This window comes from Salvelinus sp. IW2-2015, linkage group LG15 (genome assembly GCF_002910315.2).
Source record: "Salvelinus sp. IW2-2015 linkage group LG15, ASM291031v2, whole genome shotgun sequence".
In the NCBI taxonomy this organism is placed as follows: Eukaryota; Metazoa; Chordata; class Actinopteri; order Salmoniformes; family Salmonidae; genus Salvelinus; species Salvelinus sp. IW2-2015.
In genome coordinates this window covers 19266580-19272579 of record NC_036855.1, presented here as the reverse complement: position 1 = coordinate 19272579, position 6000 = coordinate 19266580, and positions in this window count along the sequence as shown.

The following is a 6000-nucleotide window of genomic DNA, read 5'->3' as shown; positions in this document are numbered from 1 at the left end:
TACACAATAAATCTATGTTTTGTTCAAAAAATGTGCATATTTTAGCTATAAATCAGTTTACATTACTGCTACCATCATAGCTACAGTCAGAAATCGCACGGGAGTAGCCAGAGAAAATACAGACACCAACGTCAACTACTATTACACATCATAAAACATTTCAGAGAAATATATGGTGGATAGCTAATGAAAGAGAAAGATCTTGTGAATAGAGCAATATTTCCGATTTTTCAAGTGTTTACAGCGAAAACACAATATATCGTCCTATTAGCTTACTACAATAGCTAACATCACAACAGCATTACTCAAGGCAAACGGTAGCATAGCACAGTTCGACAGATATATGAAAAAGCATCCCAAATGGGTCCTTATCTTGTTTGATCTTCCATCAGAATTTCTCCAAGGGGTCCTTTGTTCAGAAATGTCTTTATTTCGATCCAGAACTAACAATTTCCCTCTTGAATTAGCAAGCACACTGGCAGTGCGACGCTAACCTCTCCATCTTGAAAAAAAATATGCGTCACGTCTAAAGTCCAGAATACATTTCAATAATATAATTAAACTTATTGAAATAACATACTTTAGGATGATATTGTGACATGTATCAAATAAAATCGAAGCCAGAGATCATATTCACCTTACAGATTTTCCAGGAGCGGAGTCCAGGTCCTACTCGCGCCCAGAAAGAAAAATAAACTGCGCAACACTCACTCCAAGAGGTTGTGTTCAAACCCAGGACAAGATAATCAAGTGATTTCTTCTCTCACTTCCGCATGACACCCAGAGGAAGGCGTATGACGTGTTTCTACAGTCCTAAGTGACATGCCCTTTTATAGACAAGGGCTTGAAGAGCGACATCGATTTTGGAAATCTCACTTCCGGATAGGAAATGGGCTGTAAAAATTGTTCTGTTCCACTTAGAGAAATAATTAAAACGGTTTTAGAAACTAGAGACTGTTTTCTATCCAATAGTAATAATAATATGCATATTGTAAGAGCAAAAATTGATTAAGAGGCCGTTGAAAATTTGCACATATTTTCCAGTTTTTCAATACGCCCCCTGCAGCCATAACAGTTTTAACAAACTATAGTTTTGGCAAGTCGGTTAGGACATCTACTTTGTGCATGACTGTCACGCCCTGGCCTTAGTTATCTTTGTTCTTTATTATTTTAGGTCAGGTGTGACATGGGGGATGTTTGTGTGTTTTTTGTCTAGTCTTGGTGGTATTTGTCTAGGGAGTTTTTGTAGAGTTCATGGGTTGTGTTCAGTGTAGGTGTTTAGGTAAGTCTATGGTTGCCTGGAATGGTTCTCAATCAGAGACAGCTGTCTATCATTGTCTCTGATTGGGAGCCATATTTAAGGCAGCCATAGCATTAGGTAGGTTGTGGGTAATTGTCTATGTCTATGTTGCATGTGTGCACATAGTTTGTATAGCTTCATGATCTGTTTGTATTAGTTTGTCAGTGTTCTTCATTTTCGTCATATTAAAAGAAGATGTATTCATATCACGCTGCGCCTTGTCCACTCTTTCACCTCAAGACGATCGTACAATGACAAAATCATTTTTCCAACAATTGTTTACAGACAGATTATTTCACGTAAAATTCATTGTATCACAATTTCAGTGGTCAGAAGTTTACATACACTAAGATGACTGTGCCTTTCAACAGCTTGGAAAATTCCCGAAAATGATGTCATGGCTTTAGAAGCTTCTGATAGGCTAATTGACATAATTTGAGTCAATTGGAGGTGTACCTGTGGATGTATTTCAAGGCCTACTTTCAAACTCATTGCCTCTTTGCTTGACACATAGGAAACTGTAACTGCACATGGGGACAAAGATTGAACTTTTTTGAGAAATGTCCTCTGGTCTGATGAACAAAATAGACTGTTTGGCCATAATGACCATTGTTATGTTTGGAGGAAAAAGGGGGAGGCTTGCAAGCTGAAGGACACCATCCCAACAGTGAAGCACAGGGGTGCAGCATCATGTTGTGGGGGTGCTTTGCTGCAGGAGGGACTGGTGCACTTCACAAAATAGATGGCATCATGAGGCAGGAAGATAATGTGGATATATTTAGCAAAGCTTGGTCGCAAATGTGTCTTCCTAACGGACAATGACCCCAAGCATACTTCTAAAGTTGTGGCAAAATGGCTTTAGGACAACAAAGTCAAGGTATTGGAGTGACCATCACAAAGCCCTGACCCAATCCTATAGAAAATGTGTGGTCAGAACTGAAAAAAGCGTGTGCAAGCAAGGAGGCCTACAAAACTGACTCAGTTACACCAGCTCTTTCAGGAGAAATGGGCCAAAATTCACCCCAACTTATTGTGGGAAGTCTGGAATGGAACTACCCGAAACGTTTGACCCAAGTTAAACAATTTAAAGGCAATGCTACCAAATACTAATTCAGTGTATGTAAACTTCTGACCCACTGGGAATGTGATGAAAGAAAAAGCTGACATAAATCATTCTCTCTAGTATAATTCTGATATTTCACATTCTTAAAATAAAGTGGTGATCCTAACTGACCAAAGACAAGGAATTTTTACTAGGATTACATGTCAGGAATTGTGAAAAACTGAGTTGAAATGTATTTGGCTAAGGTGTATGTAAACTTCCGACTTCTATTGTATATAATATATATATATATACAGTTGAAGTCAGAAGTCGGAATTTTACATACACCTTAGCCAAATACATTTCAACTCAGTTTTTCACAATTATATATTATAATAACAGTGGGGAGAACAAGTATTATTACACTGCCGATTTTGCAGTTTTCCTACTTACAAAGCATGTAGAGGTCTGTCATTTTTATCATAGGTACACTTCAACTGTGAGAGACGGAATCTAAAACAAAAATCCAGAAAATCACATTGTATGATTTTTAAGTAATTAATTTGCATTTATGCTCTGACATAAGTATTTGATCACCTACCAACCAGTAAGAATTCCGGCTCTCACAGACCTGTTATTTTTTCTTTAAGAAGCCCTCCTGTTCTCCACTCATTACCTGTATTAACTGCACCTTTGAACTCATTACCTGTATAAAAGACACCTCTCCACACACTCAATCAAACAGACTCCAACCTCTCCACAATGGCCAAGACCAGAGAGCTGTGTAAGGACATCAGGGATAAATTGTAGACCGTACAAGGCTGGGATGGCTACAGGACAATAGCCAAGCAGCTGGTGGAGAAGGCAACAACTGTTTGGCACAATTATTAGAAAATGGAGAAGTTCAAGATGACGGTCAATCCCCTCGGTCTGGGGCTCCATGCAAGATCTCACCTCGTGGGGCATCATAGATCATGAGGAATGTGAGGGATCAGCCCAGAACTACACGGCAGGACCTGGTCAATGACCTGAAGAGAGCTGGGACCACAGTCTCAAAGAAAACCATTAGTAACACACTACGCCGTCATGGATTAAATCTCTGCAGCGCACGCAAGTCCCCCTGCTCAAGCCAGCGCATGTCCAGGCCCGTCTGAAGTTTGCCAATGACCATCTGGATGATCCAGAGAGGGAATGGGAGAAGGTCATTGTTCTGATGAGACAAAAATAGAGCTTTTTGCTCTAAATAGAGCTTTGTTTAGATTCCTTCTCTCACAGTTTGAAGTACCTATGATAAAAATTACAGCCTCTACATGCTTTGTAAGTAGGAAAACCTGCAAAATTGTCAGTGTATCAAATACTTGTTCTCCCCACTGTATATATTATATGAACTAAATGCATATTCCCAACTGAATGAGATCAACCAAATTACATTTAACCGGTAAACATAAATAATTATCATTCACGATTATAGTAATGTGGCCATATTTGAAATTAGGTATGTCTAATGTGTGTGTTCAGGGTATTAAAAATAAAAAAAATTCTTGGAGACAAAGTGTATGTCATAGGCAGACCTTGCAATTGGAGGATGCATTTTATGCATATTCTATAATGATAGGCTATTCAATAGTCTACATTGTCGGTAACAACTTTGATTGATGAACTGATGACTTAGTTAACTTTTTTTTGTTGCACTCCCTTACCTAAAACAAAATAATAACACCACACTACACCCTCCTCTCTCTCTCCTCTCTCTCCTCTCTCTCTCTTCTCAAAATGTGCAAGATTATTAGCACAGTCAAGAAACTGTATGAATGCAGGCCTATTATCATTTCTACACAGCCCCCCCCCCCCCCCCCCCCCCCCCCCCGAAGATCAGCCAGGCCGTATTACCCTCGTCTAAGTTTGAAGTACACACAGACCAGCCAACCTCCAGTCAAAGCTTTACAAGGGGCTCTCTCTGAAGCCTCTATAGTGCGTAAAACTCATGTATGCATATCTGTTAAACAGCAGTGCTGCTGCAGTACTTCAGCATGGGATAATATGGGGTGAAAATGTACACATTATTTCCAATCATTAGCTAGCTGTATTTTTTAATATTCAGCTGCATGACCTGCATCTATTAATCGTTTGTAAGTCTTCCATCAACTCCACTGTAGTAATAGGAAGGAGTAGGTCTACATTCTTCTAAGATGAGGTCACCACATCTGTGGTCTTGGGAGACTGTCTGTGATTATACATACGCACAAACATTTTGAGTGTTTACTTAGAAGATCCCTGCTTTGGACGCAGGTTGACGATTATTATCAGGAATATTGCCCTGGGGGCAGAACTGAGCGACTTCCGCTAGTAAAAATTAATTGAAACAAAAATTTGCTTTCTGGTCATACTTTAAGGTGATGGTTAGGCATTAAGGTTAGCCGTATGATTAAGTTTAGTGTTACGGTTAGGTTTAAAATCCAATTTGATTACTTTGTGGCTGTGCCAGCTWGTGACCACTCTGCAGAGCTGCCTCCAGAACAAGGTTAATTATGAAAAACGCTAACCWGCATTTTGGACAGAGAGTCTTTGAGACCATAACTAATTGGTCTACAAAATGCTTAAAACAAGTGTTGGGGAAGCTACTCTGAAATCATAGTTTACCAAACTACCAATTATTTCACACTAGAAGAAGTTACCTACATTAATGCAAGAACAGATCACTCTGGAGTCAGATGTTAACATAATGTGCAATTTAGCCTATTAAACACAAAAAATAAAAAATAAAAATATAATAATAACAACACAAAAACCACGTTTCAAGTTAGAATTAGGCAGGTCTGATGCCTGGAAAATAAAGGTAATTCTTGCCTATTTCACCCATATTTTCTTCTCTTTTTGCAAGAAGAGTAGTGTGTAGTTTCAGTAGTTAGCTACACCACTACATGGCAAAAAAACGAATTAACTACACTGTAGTTGAATTACATGTAGTTCATTACTCCCCAACTGCTTAACACTAGTGTGTTTGTATGCCTATTCTCTCTTAACCGCTATCCAGCATCAACCTCCCAATGCCCTCTGTCTTGTGTTACTCCGCATCTCTCTCCACGTCTTCTCCTTCTATATGATGGTGTCATCAACTGCCCTAGACACTCAACAACAGCTTGTGTTTGTCATTGTGGTGACAATGTTATGTTATCCACATCATTCAGACAATTGAGAGACATGAGGTGCATTTAGAACTAATTTATGCATCAATTCAAATTACATCATGGACATGCTCCACTGTGTTGAGTTTATTATCATAATCACTTATTTTCTGTCCTATTTCCCATGTTACCGATTGTTTCATCATTCTTTTAATGTTGTTGTTTTTCTGTCTGGATATTATATGCTTAAACATCTGAAAGGCCACTGTAGGAACACCAACCCTCAAATCTTCTATTGAGCACAACATTTTAATCTTCACTATTATAATAGAATGGGCTCTGCACAAAGCTGATCACAGTTTTTTGGAGATCATTTTTTCAAATAGAGGGGAACTGATACTAAACAGGCCATGTAGGATTGGCTTACCGAAACAGGTTCACGGAGTATGAATGTCCCACAATTCTCAACAAGCCCCAGTTTCACTTACTGATGTCAACAGTCTTTTGTTTTCACTGAAGCAGAAAGACCATGG